The 20,127-nt window shown below is 48.4% G+C and overlaps 1 protein-coding gene and 1 long non-coding RNA gene across 2 annotated transcripts in view; one reads left to right on the top strand and one right to left on the bottom strand.

Moving 5' to 3' along the window:
* The window catches only part of LOC136382510 (uncharacterized), a 296,768-nt gene that overhangs the window by 197,084 nt on the left and 79,557 nt on the right, over positions 1–20,127 (top strand). The gene's annotated exons all lie outside the window — the stretch shown is intronic.
* COLQ (collagen like tail subunit of asymmetric acetylcholinesterase) overlaps positions 1–20,127 on the bottom strand; it is a 62,324-nt gene that overhangs the window by 41,758 nt on the left and 439 nt on the right. The gene's annotated exons all lie outside the window — the stretch shown is intronic.

Raw genomic sequence — 20,127 nt, 5'->3', positions numbered from 1 at the left:
CAAACTTTCTGGAAAGGGCCAGATGAAAAATAGTTTAGGCTCTATGGGACCCGTGTCCTCTGTTACAAGGTAATTCTGTTGTACAGGAAAGCCGCCATAGACAATACGTGGAGGAATGAGTGTGGCTGTATTGTAATGAAACTTTATTTATAACAATAGGAGGCAAGCAAGCTGGACTGGACTGGCAGGCTGTATTTTGCTGACCCCTGAGATAAAGCCATCAAAACACAAGGATACTTCTTGTATTCCTTCATTCATTCACTGTTTCATTCATTCATAGTATCAAATGTGTTTGAGACACAATGACTAGACACACACAGTTCCTGCCCTGGGAATGTGTTGTTCAGTGTTGTAGGGAAAGTACAGGTCCTGCAGTCAGGCAAACTTGGGCTGGAGCCCTGGGTGGCCTCAGCTCTCTTCTCTGTAAAGTGGGTGTGGTGGGACACGCCTCGCTACTTTGTTGTGAGGATTAGAGCTGAGGCTTTTGGAGTTTCTGGCATAGAACTGGGACGCTTTCATCAATATCTTCGAAGATAACTATTGTACAAGGTGGGCAAAGAAAAGCAGTTAACATTGGAGCTGGGAGTGTCAGGAGGGATTAACAGGAGGAAATGATGGGTACCAGTTGAGGCAGGGAATTCAAGTGAGAAATCAGGAAAAGCTTCCTGGAGGAGGTGGCATTTGAGTGAAGCTTTGAAAGCAGAGATTTGATAATAACAAGATGGAGGGAAGAAAGGGTTAGGCTCTGTATTTTTCTCTGGGGCATTTCTCTCAGTTCTCAGAAACACGGAGCCTAAGATATCAGAGAAAGAGGCACGGAAGACAGGCAGTACAGTTCTGAATCTCAGACAATTCAGAAATATCTGCATCACGTTTTCTCAGATTCCCCTGTGTGGGTCATATTCCTGTAGCTCTTCATTTTTCAAAGTTCATGTCAAAAAACCCTTGGAGACAGGCCTGACCAGGCAGTGGCACAGTGGATAGAGTGTTGGACTGGGATGCGGAGGACCCAAGTTCAAGACCCCGAGGTCGCCAGCTTGAGCACGGGTTCATCTGGTTTGAGCAACGCTCACCATCTTGGAACCAAAGTCGCTGGCTCGAGCAAGGGGTCACTTGGTCTGCTGTAGCCTCTGGTCAAGGCACATATGAGAAAGCAATCAATGAACAACTAAGGAGCTGTAACGAAAAATTGATGTTTCTCATCTCTCTCCCTTCCTGTCTGTCTGTCCCTATCTGTCCTTCTCTCTGACTCACTCTGTCTCTGCCACCAAAACAACAACAACAACAACAAAAACCCTAGGACATGGAAGTTTTGCCACTTTTAGTACCAAAATCTCCCCCTCCCCCACCATTTGGCATCAAACTTTTCTTTAAAAGGTTTATACAAATAAACCACTCAACTCTACTTTGTTTCATCATTGTATTTATATAAAAGTAGGTTACTAAACTAGATGGTCTCTAAGGTCCCACCCAACTCTACAGTGTTCAAATCTCTATTTTGAACCTAATGACTCAGGCTCATGAATGTCTCTGTCTCTCTTTTCTGTGTTTCTCTCCTTCCACAACTCTTTCCTGCCTCAGTCTCAGTCTTTGTTGTTGTGTCTCCCTGTCTCTAACTTTGTCTCATTCTCTGACTGTCTCTGTCTCTCAAAGCACTAATGGTTGAATTTTCCTAAGTTGAATCCTTGATGACTGCTCACTGCTGTACAGCCAAGAGTGCCAGCCTGGGGTTAGGAATCCTGGTCCCCAGCCCTGATGGGGCTAGAAACTTGCTATGTGACCTTGGACAACTCACTTCTCCATTGGGCCTTGGTTTTTCAAAATGTAAAATGGTAGCACTGGCCCTGGCCGGTTGGCTCAGCAGTAGAGCGTCGGCCTAGCGTGTGGAGGACCCGGGTTCGATTCCCGGCCAGGGCACACAGGAGAAGCGCCCATCTGCTTCTCCACCCCTCCGCCGTGCTTTCCTCTCTGTCTCTCTCTTCCCCTCCCACAGCCAAGGCTCCATTGGAGCAAAGATGGCCCGGGCGCTGGGGATGGCTCTGTGGCCTCTGCCTCAGGCGCTAGAGTGGCTCTGGTCGCAACATGGCGACGCCCAGGATGGGCAGAGCATCGCCCCCTGGTGGGCAGAGCTTTGCCCCATGGTGGGCGTGCCGGGTGGATCCCGGTCGGGCGCATGCGGGAGTCTGTCTGACTGTCTCTCCCTGTTTCCAGCTTCAGAAAAATGAAAAAAAAAAAAAAAAGAAAAAAAAAAAGAAAAAAAAATGAAAAAAAAAATGATAGCACTGGACAAGATGAGCTCTAAGCCCTTTCCAGTTCCGGCTCCTATCAGGGACTGAGATCGACGCTCCTGCACAACAGCCCTGGCCAGGGAGGGAGGAGCACTCTCCCCATTTCTCCCTGGAGGGCAGCCCCTGTCCTTTGGGCAGTGGGCCTGCTGTGTTCCCTTCTGTTCGTTGGCCCAAGCACCAGCTCACTAGCCTGCAAATATAATTCATAATAAAGGTTTCCGGGACCTTCCTGCAGCTGTCAGCAGGTGTCATATTCACAGTATTTTGTCTTAATTGCAGCTCTGGTATTTATCAACCAGGCCAGAAGACCACTTCTGGAATACCGCCTCCCTGGGCACTGTTTCAGAAGCTTCCGTCGCCCCTGTTGGCACACACAGGCCTGTTCCCTGCTGAGCCCCACCGCAGCGAAACCTGCCTTGCGTCTCCCCTGTGGTGTCCCCCACCCCTGCTGCACAGAGAGACTGGGTGGCCTGCATATCTCAGCACCCTTCCCAAGGAGCCAGCGTTCCCAGCGTGAGGCAGAGACACCTGTGTGGAGGGGTGGGCAGAACCTGGGGTCCCGGCAGCCCCAGGGCACCTCAAGTCAAACCTAGCTGGGCAGAGAAGTAAGTTGGAGGACATGGGTTTTACCTTCTCACTGACAAAGACTCTCTCATTGACCAAACTTTGGTCAGACTCTCAACAAGGCTTTAAACTTGGGCTTCCATGTCTGTCCTTGAAGAGTCCAGTTTTAGCAAGAATCCTAATAAGTCCGTTTAGAAAGAATCCCCACCAGGAGAGCCCTATAAGAGGGACATTGGCTAGTTGGGTAAGCAGAACGTTTTATTAGATTAAGTCAATGTCCTTCTCTGGTCCCCACAACAACCCCCAAAGCTATATATTAGTATCATCATCATTTTTAGACAAGGCTCAGAGACGTAGGGAGATACCTAAGGTCACACACAGCAAGTAGGTCCTAAGCCAGGATAAAGGCAGATGTCTGACCCTGAAGACTGAAGATCTGGTTACCAGCATGAGGTAGCATGACCTCCCATCCCCATGGCCCCACCAGCCAAAGGAACCTCAGCAGAGACAGCAGGCTTCGCCTCAGCCAGCTGGAGTTTTGAAGGAGTTTACCAATACTCAGCTCCATGTTCTAGTCAAGTCTTCTAATGACTTATCCTCAGGTCCCAGTTTCCTGGTTTGCAAACTCCTATTATAGGATTGTAGTTGCCTCCCCTAGAGTCCCAGCCACCAGGAGGGTTCAATCATGTATGCTGGTGGCCTTCAGTCGGATGTGCATTTACCTTCCCTGTTTTTAGTCTTCCAAGTGGGCAAAGGATCTGCAGCTCATTTTGAAATCCATCCGAAAATAATTTGAACGGATAAATATATACTAGAGTAAATACAGCGAAATGATAACGACTACAGGATGCATGTGGTGGCTGTATCGGTTTGCTAGGACTGCCAAAGTACCTGGCGGCTTCAGCAACAGACACTTATTTTTGACAGTTCTGAAAGCCAGAGTCCAAGCTTAAGGAGGTGGAAAGTCTGGTCCTTTCTGAGGCCTCTCTCCTTGGCGTGCAGATGCCTGCCTCCTACCTGTGTCCTCGCATGGCCCTTCCTCTGCTCATACTGGTGTCTCTCTGGGTCCAAATTTCCTCTTCTTATAAAGACGCTAGTCCGACTGGATTAGGGCCCACCCTTCAGCCTCATTTAAACTTATCACTTCTTTAAAGGCCCCCTCTCCAAATACAATCACTTTCTGAGGTACTGGGGTTAAGGTTTCCACTTATGAATTTTGGAAGGGACACAGTTCAGTCCATAACAGTGGGTCTATTGGTGGTCCCTAGACAATTCTTTCCACATTTTTTTTTTTAGAATGTTTAAATTTTTTTTATAATAAAATAATTTGAAACAGGCAACAGAGAATCAGAAGATACCTTCACAACGGTTAGGATTGGGAGTGGGCGGGTCCAATGCCCTTGTTTGCAAATACTTGGGGGACCCCGGAGGTGCACAGAGGTAGAACACCAGCATGGCCACTCATTAGGAGACTGGGAGCACGTAATTGAATCTTCACAGAAAACATGAGAAGAACATTCTCCTCTGCCCCTGAAAGGGATGTGTTATGGAGGATATCTGCCCTAGCTACAAGGATGAAAGAAATTCATCCCATATTGGTCATTATTTTATACTAAGTCATATATCAAACATGACTCCTTTGATTGTGCATAGATTCCAGGAGACAAATCTATCCCTCTTTCCTCCCACAAGGGAATTTTTTGGACCTTATCTAAAGGAAGGCATCTGCTTTTTTTGAGTTCAAGTTCTAATTTGACCAAATGGCATTGGGTAAATAGAGAGGAAGGAGGAGACAATGTTATTAGGAGCCAAGGGAACAACAAGAAGCCTCCCCAAGGCTGGCTGTGCCTTGGCTCTGAATTTGATTACCGCGGCCAGCATAAATCAGCGAGAGCTATTAAATCTTCTGCTTTGGCTTGACAGGGGAGGCCAAGTTTTCTAGAGCTATACGGGAGATCTGGCCGTAGGTCAGAGACAAAACCACCTAGCTACATTAGGCTCAAAGGGTGGATTATTTCCAACACCTGCTGACAACTGGGGCAGAGTGGAAAGACCCTGTGTTTCCAGCCATTCCATTTCCATGCCTTCATTTCTTCATGGTGACGTCTTAGCTCTACAGACATTGTGATTCAAAACCATGTGGCTCGGCCCTGGCCGGTTGGCTCAGCGGTAGAGCGTCGGCCTGGCATGCGGGGGACCCGGGTTTGATTCCCGGCCAGGGCACATAGGAGAAGCGCCCATTTGCTTCTCCACCTCCACCCCCTCCTTCCTTTCTGTCTCTCTCTTCCCCTCCCGCAGCCAAGGCTCCATTGGAGCAAAGATGGCCCGGGCGCTGGGGATGGCTCCTTGGCCTCTGCCCCAGGCGCTAGAGTGGCTCTGGTCGCGGCAGAACGACGCCCCGGAGGGGCAGAGCATCGCCCCCTGGTGGGCAGAGCGTCGCCCCTGGTGGGCATGCCGGGTGGATCCTGGTCGGGCGCATGCGGGAGTCTGTCTGACTGTCTCTCCCCGTTTCCAGCTTCAGAAAAGTACAAAAAAAAAAACACCCAAAAAAACCCATGTGGCTCACTTAACCCTTTCCCTAGAGTCCCTCATCCCTGCCCCTACAACTCTACTGTGTGCTATCTGAGGGTTCACAGCAGGTGGAGAGGAGGAAGCAGTGTCCCTGGGCAGCCCCTGCCTGGCTGCTGATACATATGGACATTCTACCAACTGGTCCCAGTGAGTCACTCAAATCACTGAGTTCTAGAAAGTGGGGAACCTCAGGCTAGCCCCTTGGACTCAATTGAACAATAGAGCTTCTCAGTTGAACAAGTGGGCAAAGTGAACCTTAGGCTTTTGGCAGCACTGTAATTGTATGATTCTACCATTCTGGAAGTTCTGAGATCTCGGGTCCAGTTGCTAATTTGGGTCTAACAGACTTTCTTTCTTTCTTTTTTTTTTTTTACAGGGACAGAGAGAGAGAGAGTCAGAGAGAGGGATAGACAGACAGGAATGGAGAGAGATGAGAAGCAGCATCAATCATCAGTTTTTCATTGCGACACCTTAGTTGTTCATTGATTGCTTTCTCATATGTGCCTTGACCCGGGGGCTACAGCAGATCGAGCAACCCCTTGCTCGAGCCAGTGACCTTGGGTCCAAGCTGTGATGTTATTATTTTGTTGTTGTTGTTCAAGCCAGATGAGTCCACGCTCAAGCTGGCAACCTGGGGGTCTCAAACCTGGGTCCTTCCGCATCCCAATCCAATGCTCTATCCACTGCGCCACCACCTGGTCAGGCTAACAGACTTTAATAGACAGAAAAATTACATTCTGTGCTCCAGATTTCAGGCTCTGTTCTACATGTGTTAATGGAATTTTGTTCAGTTGTTTAGAATAGGTAATACATTCATGTGATTTAAAACTAAAAAAGGGCCTGACCTGTGGTGGCACAGTGGGTAAAGCATTGAACTGGAACGCTCAGGTTGCCAGTTCGAAATCCTGGGCTTGCCTGGTCAAGGCACATACAGGAGTTGATGCTTCCTGCCCCTCCCCCTTCTCTCTCTCTTTCTCTCTCTAAAAATGAATAAATATAATCTAAAAAAATTAAAATTTATTTAAAAAAAAAACCTCAAAAAGGATAAATGGGTATACGTGAAAACTCTTCCACACCTGTCTCAATTCCAATTATTTATTACCAGCTGCTTTGTCTCCTGTGTATATGCCCATGATTATTTTATGCATACAGAAACAAACAGGTAGGTACAATATTTTCCCCTCTTACTCAAAGGGTTATAGTATAATGCTATACGTATGGTCCTCTCGTTGTTTCTCCAAAGTACTTGTAAGAGATTATTCTGTGTAACTACACAAACTGCATCCATATTCCCTCCTATGACTGCATAATATTCCTTCACTTGGAAGAACCATAATTTGTTCACCCTGCCTTCTGACGAAGTACATTTAGGTGACTTGCAAACATTTGCTGATATAAACAATGGTACAACAAAATAACCTTCTGCATGTATCTTTGTGTATGTTGGTAAGTGTGTTTATTGGATGAATCCCTAGAATAAAATTGCTGGGCCAAATGGTGTGTAAATTTGTAATTTTTACACATGTTGGCTAATTGATCTCCACAAAGCCTCTGTCAATCCATATCTCTCCCATGGGCAGAGGAGGAGCATGTCTGTTTTCATACACCCTCACCAGCACATGAGATGTCAGACCTTTTGAATTCTGCCCATCGGATAGATGAAAAATATAGTATTTCAGTGAGGTTTTAATTTGCATTTCTCTTATACTGAATGAGGCTGAAGATATTTTCACATGTGCTTTTTTCGTTTTTCCATGAGGTTTCTGGTCATCTTTTAATTTTTTTCTTGCCTGACCAGGCAGTGGCACAATGGATAGAGCATCAATCTGGGATGCTGAGGACCCGGGTTCCAAAACCTGAGGCCACTGGCTTGCACACAGGCTCACCAGCTTGAGCGTGGGGTCGCCAGCTTGAGCATGGGATCATAGAGATGACCCCTGGTCGCTGGCTTGAGCCCAAAGGTTGCTGATTTAAAGCCCAAGGTCGCTGGCTTGAGCCCAAGGTTGCTGGCTTGAGCCCAAGGTTGCTGGCTTGAGCAAAGGGTCACTGGCTCAGCTTGAACTCCCCCAGTCACAGCACATATGAGAAGCAAACAGTGAACAACTCAAGTGACGCAACTATGAGTTGGTGCTTCTCATCTATCTCTCTTCCTGTCTCTCTCTCCCTCTCTCAAAAAAAAAAAAAATTAAGAAAAGAAAAAGAGAGTACTTGAATCAATTAAATGGATTTTATTGCCTCATTTAAAAAAAACAAATTGAGCAAAATGCAAAATGGCAACAGCTGGGTATATGGCTAGAAAATTGAGTGTATTTGTCAAATCAGCCACCATTTTTTTATTCCATTTGAAAATTTCATATTTAACAATCTTACACTGGTTGCCTGGGAGGACTCACACTGTCAGGCTTGGTGACTTGGCATGTACTTTCTATTTTGAAGAGGACGAAGCTGTCATTTCTATATAGGCAGATTCTATGTGGACAGAGAGCCCTATTCTCCAACATGGATGAATTGGGTATGGGAAGTGGCTTGTCTTACCAGCTCAGTTCTGCACAGGATCGCACAATTTCCAAAGGGTGGACACTCTCAGGACTGTAGTGGCCTGGGAGGTTTCCTAGTAAGCCCACCTCTGTCTGGGGAAGTGAGAAGCTTTCTCCCTCCCAGCTGCAGGGAAGGAGGCCTCTGGGTGGGCTTTGCACATCAGCAGGCCTTTCTGCTGAGGACTCAGCTGATATTATCCTCAGATGTGAGACCAAGCATTCCAGGCCATGAAGGTCTAGTGTCACTGCTCAAGAAACAACAACTCCTGAGTACATACTCTACCAGCTCAGGACTAGGCCCGCTGATGCTGTCCCCTTTGACCCTCACAATAATCCCTCTAATTATCTTCTATTATATCCCCCCTTTCCGGGTGTGGGAAACTGAGGCTCTGGCATTCAAGGTCCTATGGAGCGGGGCTTCTGAACCCAGACCTGCCGATTCCACAGCCCATTCCCTGCAGTGTCCCCTGCTCAGTCCTGGGCTTTCCATGGAGACCGAATTCTGACACTGACTCTTCAGCACCACAGGCTATTCTCTCCAAACACCAAACATGAGCAGGTGGAATTAGAAGTGGAACATATCAGGAGGAAGCAAATGTCCTGGACTCCAAAACTCTCACCATCATTTGTGATCATGTTACAACCAGTGCCTGAGAGCTCACCTCTGTTCCAGGAGCAGTGCAAAGCTCTACCTATTAACTTCTTGACCCCTCACTGCCATCTAATGAGGTCGGTATTATTACCCCATTCTACAGAGGTAGAAACTTGGGGGGGGGGTTGTTTGTTTGTTTTTTGTATTTTTCTGAAGCTGGAAACGGGGAGAGACAGTCAGACAGACTCCCGCATGCGCCCGACCGGGATCCACCTGGCACGCCCACCAGGGCAACGCTCTGCCCACCAGGGGGCGATGCTCTGCCCCTCCGGGGCATCGCTCTGCCGCGACCAGAGCCACTCTAGCGCCTGGGGCAAAGGCCAAGGAGCCATCCCCAGCGCCCGGGCCATCTTTGCTCCAGTGGAGCCTTGGCTGCGGGAGGGGAAGAGAGAGACAGAGAGGAAGGAAGGGGGGGGTGGAGAAGCAGATGGGCACTTCTCCTATGTGCCCTGGCCAGGAATCGAACCCGGGTCCCCCGCACCCAGGCCGACGCTCTACCGCTGAGCCAACCGGCCAAGGCTGAAACTTAGGTTTTAAGACATTAAACCAAGGCCACTGGGCCAAGCTACTCAGCTAGTGCATCATGAAGATGTCACGCAAGTCCAGAGCTATCAGAATGTGAACCCCACGCGTGGTACCCGCACCTCATGGGCACTCAGGTGTCAGTGCTCAGAAGACATACACGTGCCAACACCCCTTCTTTGGGTAGGTGCCGAGTGTGGAAATTAGCAAGCAAATTTGACTTTGTTAGCCACAAAGACTGAGAGTTTACAGGTAAAAGGATCTTTGAAATCCGGTTCATCCCTTCCTTTTACAGATGAGGAAACAGAGCCCCACCAAGAGCAGTGGCCCGTCCCACACTACACACATGTCCCAGGAGTTAGTGGGTCCCAGCAGGTCCACGGAAAAAGGCCAAGCTTTCCAGATTTCATCTCAGTGTCTTAAGCTCTGTGCTGCAATCCCTCTCAAAGAGCATCAAGAAACAGGCACATCGTCAAACCCACTGACTCAGTGTCCCCACAGCACGTCCAGCTGGACCCGAACAAGAAAATCTTAGCAGCAGTCGCCATGGCGGCCAGGTCCACGCCTGTCAGGCAGGGACACTCTTACTTTCAGGGTTGCCCAACAAAGAAAGTGGGGCAGTTGATTTGGATAATTAAAGAAAAATAAAAAAGAAGAGAAACCATTTACTTCAGCTTTTTGGGGAAAGCATTTCCACGGCCCAAACTGTCCGGATAGCCAGTTCAGCCGTCCGTCCCTCCCTTTCTACGGGCAGACACGGAGAGTAAAGGAGCATGCCACCCACTCCCACGCTGTTCCCCCAGGGCCCTCCTGCTCCCTGGACACAGAGGACACTTGCCTTTTCCGCCATTCACTTTCCCTACCATGACCTTGACCAACAAAGCTCTCAAAAAAAAAAAAAAAAGGACAAGAAGGAAAAATGCTGTTGTCCTTACAAGGAGCCCCCCTATGTCCTGAGCATTTAACTCAGTGGTGGAGAATTTGGTCTCCTAATGACTATAGAGAATTTAGAAGCTTTTTGAGGGCCACACTGTGGACAAGTCCTGCCGGGGGTGAGGACAACGGAGACACAAAGACCCGACTCCGGGAACCAGGTTCAGTGACGCAGATCCACTTTATTCAGGAAGTAAGCTAGCTTATATACATGGGTTCACCCTATAGGATGTTACAGCATGTCCTTCATAGCCAATGGCTGAAAAGATCAGGGAGCTGCCTGGTTGGCGCTAAGTCACTTCCTTATAGCGGGCGAGCTCCCTTCCTGGGTATGTCCAGGAGGCTTCTGGAGGCAGGAGTGTTCTCACAGCATTGCATCAGCCGCAGCTGCTAGGAATGCACTCTGCGCTTCACCCACACCACCCCAGTATGAATTATCTCAGGCTAAGCCAGTTCTGTTTGGGCGCAAAGGGGCAGCCCAGTTTCAAACCTCCATGATAATGACCCACCTCACAGATCCCTCATATAGAGGACAAGTTCAAACACTTGAACGCACCCCAAGTTGCAATAAAGTAAGAAAGCTCCAGTTGGGCAGATAGGTCTCCACAGGTAGGACGGCCATTGTCCACCCATCCCCTGCCCTCCTAGATCCCCCAGAAGCCCCATGCTGGGTCTGAGAGCCTGGAGTTTCCCTCCTGCAGCATGTGTCCCGGGAGAGAACTACCAGCTGCAGCGGGGAAGCACCTGGGACTTTCTCCAGACTTCTCAGGAAGATGTGGAGAAGAGCGGGTGAGCGGCACCGAAGGAGGAGTAGGAAAAAGAGTAGGAGGCCTGAGAGGGACGGAGCCTGTCCAACTCTCATCCATGCTTCTTTCTTTTCCTTCCTCTCCTTTTTCAGACCCCAGCTAGTTTCCCACCAAAGCCCACGGCAGCCACAGGCCTCTCCTTCAGCTGTCACCAGCTCCCAACACGCAGCCACGCTTGTGCTTATGTTGGTCGCCACGGAGACACAAGTGCCAGCTTGAATGGAGCTGCGTGCTCCAGGACTGGGAGATGGAACAGGGCCAGGTGTATTTTTAAAGCCATCTGGGAAAGCTGGCCACCGCAAGAAGAGATTCCTTCTCTGGGCTACGTGTCCCGACTTTAGGGACTGACTCACAAATGGGCAACGGGTAAAAGCTAAGCCCCTCGTCTTCCTTAACTGGCTGAATGGTTTAAGCAAAAGTTATTGTTTAGGTTGCATTTGGGACGTTTGCCTCTTTTTTTTTTAAAGTAGAACTTTTTTTTTTAATTTATTCATTTTAGAGAGAGGAGAGATTGAGAAAGAGAGAGAGAGAGAAAGAGGGGAGGAGCAGGAAGCATCAACTCTCATATATGCCTTGACTAGACAAGTGCAGAGTTTTGAACCGGCGACTTCAGCATTCCAGGTTGAAGCTTTATCCACTGTGCCACCACAGGTCAGGCCTAGGACGTTTGCCTCTTGACACAAATGCATCTTAGGGGAAATCATGAGTCTCTGGGCATGTGTAGAGGCACTGTAAGGTTCTAGAAGTAATGACAAAAAGGTCTATACCTCACACGCCAGGCATTATTTAAAGTACTTTATATTCTGTTAAAACACTAAGATAAATAAATAAATTACTTTATATTCATAATTAGCCCACTTAATCTTCACAAGTGATCTGTGAGGTAAATACTACTTTTAGGCCCATTTTATAGATGGGGAAACTGAGGCACAGAGAGGATGCTTTGCCTACTCAACATCACAAAGCTAAGGGAAACACAAGATTTGAATCCAGGCTCTGTGGCACCAGGTGCCCTGCTCCTAACCACTAGGCTATCCTGCCTCTGCACTGGTTTAGGGATCAGAAAGCCTGAATTTGGAATTTTGGCTCTAGCACGATGTGACCTCAGGTAAGTGACTGCATCTCTCTGAAGGTTAGTTTCCTCTTTGGTAAAATGGGGCGGGGAGGAGGGACCTACAGCTTGTGAAATAGTGAAGATTAGAAGTCAGATAGAGTCTAGCAGCTTTATTAGTGTTAATGAGAACTCCCCTAACAACTGGCCCCCAGCTCCTGTATCCCAGCAGGGAGTGCTGAGCTGTAACTGCCGCTGCCCAGGGGGGCGGCTGGGGCGGGCAGCTGTGCCGGGCCAGCAGCACACAGCTGCTCTCTGTAAGTGCCTCTGGCAGGTGCTGTCCCACCCGCCCCTCTCCCTCGGCATTCCTCAGGCCCTGTGCGCTTCCAGCTCTGGCCACACGTGCCTGAGGCCACGTCACAGAGCTCCTCCAGCCATGGAAGCTTCTTCGGGCAAGCATGTCCCCCGGAGCTGGTAGATAAATATCCCAGTTCCCTGTCTCCTGTAGGTCCCCAGGAATCTGCTCATGGACTCCCCTGGTACTGACTGTCTTCCCTTTCCTGTCTCGCTTTCCCACTGCCATACTGGGATCACCTCCCAAATAAACTACTTGTACCCAAATCCTTGTCTCAGGGTCTGCTAATGCCCCAAGGCTGGCAAAGAAGGAGCAGGCAGAATCCAAGCCCGCAGAGCTACTTGCCCCCAAGGTCAAAAAGTCACATAGCCAGACGTGGCTAGACAGGTGAATGTACAAAGGCAGGTAGACCGGAGAGTGTGGTGAGGACTTGGGAACAAAAGCTGAGTGACCACCAATTGCTCCATTCCAAACAGTTGTTGCCATATCAAAATGTGGGTTAGGACTGCCAGGTCTTCCTGGTTGTTCAAGAGGTTTTTGTTTTGTTTTGTTTTTAAGGACATCAAGAAAAACACTTTTTAAAAAATTAACATTTTTTTAAAATGTTAAATCACTTGATTCTTAAATGTTAGCAACTACGGCAATTTTTTAAAATCTCTTTCTCTCTCTCTCTCTCTCTATTTTTTAATTACACCATGAAGGCTGAACACAGCCGGACATGAAGCTTGGATACGGTCCTTGGGCAGCTGGCCTGTGAGCTTCAGCTCTGATGCAGGGTCTTCCGTCTGCTCTTGGGACGAGCAGGCAAGCTTGACAGGTTGTTCTCGGGGTGTGATGGGACCCCCCACGTGGGGGAGAGAGTTTTGTCTGGCTTCTGCTGCATCCATGTTTCAGGTTATAGTTGTCACTTTGAAGTGGTTGTTGAATCAGTAAGTCCTCCTAACAATCCTGTGAGATGGAGACCATTACAGCCATTGACAGGTAAGAAATTTGGGGCTCACCACAACTGAGAGATGTGACCTTCCCGCAATCACATAGCCAACAATCAACAGAGTCAGGATTCAAACCCAAGACCCCTCACAAAAAGACCTGCAGCGAAGAGCAGACACAACGGTAGCTGTGGAAAGGCTTTGCAGAACGAGAGGTTTGGAGATAATTGGTGCCAATGATAGGAGTCATAGGAGTAGTACTTCTGAAGTGAACTGCATTTTAAGAAGATGGGACACCAGCTGATTTGGTGACTCGTTGAGGCCAGAGAGGCATTCTTTCCATTTTGGAGCCACAGTGTTTCTGTGCGGCCGTGGCGGCGGCGGCTGTGGACCTGAGGGACGCAGCTGGCCTGGGTGAATGCCAACGTGGGGCTCGGCCCGGTGAGCTGAGGAGAAAGCCTCTCGCCTCTCACGCCCACCTCTCCTCACATCTGGGTTGGAGATGAGGCCACTGCTTTATTCAGAGGCGTGGGGTGGGGAGAAGCGGGAAAGCGGGGACCCCTGGAGAGTCCTCTAATTTAAGAGCTCTCATTGATTTTATTATCTAGAGGGAATACGGGCAGCAAAATCAGAGGAGATGGCCGAGGAGTGCATTATGGAACATTAAAACAATAGCTGATCAGCATCAGACATAAATAAATGGCCCATAATCTACTGCCAAGACAATGATTGGTTCCCACGTGAGGGCCTGGCAGACTTCCAGTCAGGAGAGCACCGGGCTAGACAGGAGGTCCTATAGGTCACAACATTTCTGGTCTGGATCACATCTCAGCAGCCACCTGGAGAAGCTTCCAGCACCCAAACAGAATTCGCATTCTTCCACAGGACTCACTCTACAGAACTGGATTTGGGTCCTCTCACCATTTGGTCTCTGAGATCTTGACTCAACCTCATCTGGAGAGTTCCTGCCTGAGAGCTCCTGTATTGGTAGAAGGAAGCCACGTGTGTCCGTGTGGGTACAGGGCAGGCTGGCTCACAAGGCCTGAAGAGGATGTCTGTGAAGTGGTATTCCCCTCCTCCAGAAAGGCCCCACCCCCCAAAACACCCTTGTTGAAGCTCATCTTACTAGAGCTTACTTTAGCTTAGAACTTTAACCCCTGTTAAAAGACAAATACCTTCAAAGGAAAGGTACACCTGTATCCTGGCAAGTCATGCACACTTTAGCTCTTTTGCTAAGAGCTTTGGGTGTTGATATCTAGAGGAGACGGTAGGAAGGAATAAAGAATAAAGACTTTAGTAATAACTATGTATGGTGTCAGATGGGTACTACACATATCAGGATGATCACTTCGTCTAATCACTATGCTATAAAACTGAAACTAATATAATATTGTATATCAATTGTTATTGAAAAAATTAAAAAGAAGGAATGTAGAATTTTTTTTGAGAGAGAGAGACAGACAGACAGATAGATAGGAAGAGAGAGAGATAAGAAGCATCAATTCTTTGTTGCAGCACCTAGTTGTTCATCAATTGTTATCTCGTATGTACCTAGACCGGGGGACTCTAGCAGAGCCAGTGACCCCTTGCTCAAGCCAGCAACCTTGGGCTTCAAGCTAGTGACCTTTGGGCTCAAGCCAGCGACCATGGAGTCATGTCTATGATCCACAGTCAAGCCAGCAACCCTGCGCTCAAGCTGGTGAGCCTGCGCTCAAGCCAGATGAGCCCACACTTAAGCCAGCGACTTAAGGGTTTCAAACCTGGTTCCTCTGCATCCCAGGCCAAAGCGCTATCCACTGCGTCACTGCCTGGTCGGGCAGAATGAAGAATTTAAAAAAAATAATAATTTAGAACTGAGTTTTCAAAGGATAGAAGAGTAGCCTACAGGACTTTAACATCTAATATCATTATTTATAAATAGCCATAAGCAGGTTTGGTCTACATTGGTAAAAGCTCTGAACGTAGAGTCAGCGGGCAGAATTCTAGCATCCAGCTTTCCCACATACTAGCTGTGTGATCTTGGGCAAGTTACTTAATCTCTCTGAACCTCCATTTCTTCATCTGAAAAGTAGGAGTGATGCCACATCCATCCAAGGGGTACTGTGAGAATTACATAAATTAAAGTATGTGGGAGGTCTGCTCGTCCATACACAGTATTGTCCCTGTGTCTGTGCCACCGCATTCTAGAAATTGTACAAGTACTGAGCTACCTCTGTGAATGGCTATTGGAGCTGAGTCAATCCACAGACCCACAGTGCGCCCAGCTGGAGCCAGCCAAACCCAAGCTAGATCAGCCGACCCTTAGCTGGCCCACAAACCTGTGAACTTCAATAATAAGTAATTGTTGTTTAAGTCATGGAGTGTGAGGGTAGTGCATTACCCAGCAATGGTTAAAACAATATACCAAAGTTAGGGTTCCTGACATTTAAAACTCTAGGGCCATGTTCAATAGAAATTATTCTAAAATATATCTGACACTTACCTGCCTTCTTAAGCAAAATAAAGTGAACAGGCCCTCATCGGATAGCTTGGTTGGTTAGAATACCATTCCGGTATGCAAAGGTTGCCATTTTGTTCCCCGGTCAGGGCACATAGCCAAACAGATCAATGTTTCTGCCTCTCCCTCTCTCCCCTTTTCTCTCTCTAAAATCAATTAAGTAAATAAATAAATAAAACAATTCAATCTTCACTGCATCATTGATGCTCATAGTAAAAGCCAGTAAATGTGCTGTTAAGTTAATGATGCTCTCAGGGGTTCCATACAAAACAGAGACTCTAGAAATAATTTCAGTCTATTACTCTTTTTTTTTTTTGTGAGAGAGACAGAGAGAGAGAGAGAGAGAGAAAGAGAGAGAGACAGACAGACAGGGACAGACAGGTAGGAGAGAGATGAGAAGCATAAATTCTTTGTTACGGCACCCTAGTTGTTCATTGATTGCTTTCTCATACATGCCTTGACCGGGGAGTGGAGGAGACTCCAGATGAACCAGTGACCCCCTTACTCAAGCCAGCAACCTTGGGCTCAAACCAGCGACCCCACACTCAAGCTGGTGAGCCCATGCTCAAGCTGGATGAGCCTGCACTCAAGCCGGACACCTCAGGTTTCAAACCTGGGTCCTCTGCATCCCAGGCCAACACTCTATCCACTGTGCCACTGCCTGGTCAGCCTACTACTCTTTTTCTGATCTCTGAACTATTCCTATTTGGTTCTTTCCTATTCTTTCTTTATTTCTTTTGTTTTTATTTTTTTATTTTTTTATGATTAAGTGAGAGGCAGGGAGGCAGAGAGATAGACTCCCTCATGTGTCTTGACCAGGATTCACTTGGCAAGCTCCTTCCTGGGCAATGCTCTGCCCATCTGGGGCTGCTGATCCATTGCTCAGCAACTGAGCTATTCTAGCACCTAAGGCGAGGCCATGGAGCCATCCTCAGCATCCAGGCCTAACTTGCTTCAGTCAATCCAGGCATAGCTTCAGGAGTGTGTGTGGAGGGGGGAGGGTGGAGAGAGAGAGAGAGAGAGAGAGGGAAAGAAGGGAGAGGGAGAGGGGTGGAGAAGCAGATGGTCACTTCTCCTGTGTGCTTGAGCAGGAATTAAACCAATTTATGAGTTGTCTTTGTTGTTGTTGTTGTTGTCATTGTGTATATCTTAAGCAGCAGCCTTGCTCCCAAAACCTAATGTGCTACAGCAAATTCACCACCCTGCAAGAAACCTATCAAAGCCTGTTTGCATGGTGTCCAAAGCATAGTTAATAGGCTTGGAGTAAAGGCATATCAAATATGTGTGCTTTAATCCGCAGATTTCTATCATCAATCTTGCCCTATCTGATGCTTCCTTTGCTCCCTTCCTAGCTCTCCTCTGGGACCCAGCCATGTAGGTTCCCAGGCAAGGAGCCTCTGATTCGGAGAGCTGGTGATCTGGCATGTTGGAATACAGTCTTTCCTGGAGAGGGTGAAGGTAAGCGCCAGCCTACGTGCCTGTACGAGCTCTCCCTGCAGCACAGCCCCTCTCTGGGGAATTTAGTGCACGCTGTCTGAGCTGCCCGTGTTTCAAGAGAAATGACCATGTGTCCCCCAGAACAGAGGCAGCTTCCTACTTGCCTCCATGTCCCCTTCAGTACTCAGCACACAGGAGGCACTAAAGGATGATGAGTGAAATGAAAAAATCTTCCTGGTGGCCTCTGTTTCTATGTATATGGGGCTTGTCTTCTTCGGAAGAGTAAGAAACTACAGGCCTGAATACAGAATACTTCACATCAAATTGTTGGATAATATTTTCATTTTTTTTTCTTTATTCATTTTTAGAGAGGAGAGAGAGAGGGAGAGACAGAGAGAGAGAAGGGGGGAGGAGCTGGAAGCATCAACTCCCATATGTGCCTTGACCAGGCAAGCCCAGGGTTTCGAACCGGCGACCTCAGCATTTCCAGGTCGATGCATTATCCACTGCGCCACCACAGGTCAGGCTGTTGGATAATATTTTCAAAGAATTCAAGTTCTCCTGGGTCAAGGAATAGTTACGGTTTCGAGGCATCAGTTTATTTCTAAACTGCGATCAGGAAGCCCTGCAACTAAACGAAGGGGGGACAAAGCCAACTGATTCTCCAGGAGAAAGCAGGTATTTTTTTCTCCTTTGAGCCGTTACCATAGTGGTTCTTCCTAGTGCCGCCATATTGTTTTACCAGATGTCTAAAAACCACATTCCCAACCGGAAGATCTGGACCTAGCAATTCACGCGGAAGTGCCTATAAACGTGTGGGCTGGCTAGTCGATGTTCCCACCTGTCCCTTGTCACCCTGCACCCAGAGGCTGACCTCCCACAACTGCATTTAGGAGCTCCTCTACCTGGGCTGCAGGTTGGCTTCGGCCAGGGGGAGGCACTACCAACAGATGACTGGACTGGAGGGAAGAGAGGTCAGGTATTTTTTCTCTCCTTTCTCCCAGCTTAGGGTGGTCCCTCCGTGATCAAAACTCCTGCTCAGTGACCCCTCCTCCAAGGTCCCAAATCTTCCTGGAATCCAGGCCCCCATTTCCTCCTCTTGCCTTTTCAAGCACAAGGATGGTAAAAGCTTCCCACGGTTGCTGATTTCTCAACATCCCCTGTCGGTTCTCTTAACACCACCCATAACCTCTGAGAGTGGTCCCTTCATTCAAGTATTTTCCTCAGAACCATTAGAGTTGCTTCCTTTTCCTGGTGTTACTGACTGGTACGATCTGTACAATGTCTCACTTAAATGATGTCTAAGCTGTGCCGGGGATCCCTCTAGGACAAGGAGTTCCATGAAAAGGAGGCTCTCTTCTCTGTTGCTTTCAGAACTCATGAGCCATTTTGGCACTATCTAAAATTAAGTGATACAAAATGATGGCATACCTCAATTTACAGATAAGAAAAGTTTTATTCTTTCATTCACCAAATATTTATTGAGCACTTACTATGTGCCAGGCACTGTTCTCACCCTGGGGAAATGATGATAACATACAAGACAGACACAGACCCTGCCCACAGGTGCTTACAACTTAACATCAACTACCTCCCAGAAATCAGAGAGCCCACCAGAGGCAGGGCTAGACCCAGAGGACTGAGTTTCCTTAAGTCCTGAGCCTTCAGCAGACTCTCAAAGGAATCTATGGCCCAAACAAGGTTAAGAACCACCAACTTAGACCAAATTAAGCATCAAGCTTCCCCCTTAAATATTGGAATAATGGCTCGCTCACTCCCAGAAGAAGCTTGGTGCTATCAACCAGAAACTGTGAAGAGCATGTTGGCACATCTGTGGTGGCACAAACACCCACTTTTCCTTCCCCCTACCCCCCTCCCACCCCTGGTCCTTTTTTCTTCACAAATCCCCTACCCACCTCCTTCAGTTCCTCACACTTCTATAATTAGTCCCACGGCCTTCTCTGAGTCCTTCCCTCGGGCCCACACACGTTGGCGGCACATTGTGTTAGTGAGCTCTTTTTATGAATGGACAGGAGATGGGGACTGAATTCAGAGCTCTAGCTCTGTGCCTTCTCTGAGGGCCTGAGTCTCCAGCCGAGGCAGCGAGAGGACATTTTCTGCTTCAGTTAAACTATTGATGAGATTCATGTTGGAACGCAGGACTGATCGTCATTTCTAGGGAGAGCCGCGGGTGACTGAGGTGAACAGACAGGGGCTGTGAGGGGACAGGCAGCAGAGCCTGGGTTCTCTGTGCCTCCCTACAGCCCTCTGAAAATACCTGAGTTTTCTCAGAAAGGTGTAAACAGGCCATGCTGGTAACTCAATACTTCCCCTGCTCTGGGTCAGACAGGACAAGGGCAACACAAACGAGGGCCGAGCTGGCAGAGAAAGCCTTTTTGCCTTTGTCTCCCAGCATTGCACCTAGCGGACAGCCAGCTCCCGGCCTGGCTGTCACTCTGGAGTCCCCCCCCCCCTCCCCCAGCTCTCCCCAGGAAGGCCCCCTCTCCCAGCTGCCTCGCCCAGGGAGGAAAGACAACAGGAAACCAGAAGGGTTGGAGAAGGGAAAGGCCTAGTCCGGAGGCTGCATGGGGGCTCCTAACCCCCCTCCACCCCCCTCCCAGAGTCACCGGGACCCCCTCTCCCTTCAGTGGGACGTCCTGGCAGCCAGCACACACTGTGAGCTGGGACGGGCGTGTTCTTCCCCTCGGAGTTGAGTCCCCTTCAGAACGGGTCGGGGGTGTATTTATAGAAACGCCTGGGACTCACTGTCTCTCTCACTTACACTTCTTTCCATCTCTTTTAAGCTCCCCACAAGTCCCAAGCAAAATGAAATCACGCAGCAAATGGGGAGAAAAAGTAGGGGAAGGCACAAACAATGTGTAAAAGGTCTCTGGCTTTGTGCCGTGGGTGGGGGGGCAGCCTTGTTTGCAACAAGGACAGAAGGAGCTTCCAAGATTAGCTGGAGTGACAGAAAGTCGCTGGGGT

Source organism: Saccopteryx leptura, chromosome 10 (assembly GCF_036850995.1).
Source record: "Saccopteryx leptura isolate mSacLep1 chromosome 10, mSacLep1_pri_phased_curated, whole genome shotgun sequence".
NCBI classification, from domain to species: Eukaryota; Metazoa; Chordata; class Mammalia; order Chiroptera; family Emballonuridae; genus Saccopteryx; species Saccopteryx leptura.
The sequence above is the reverse complement of the archived record's forward strand: the minus strand, read 5'-3'. Positions and strand labels throughout refer to the sequence as shown.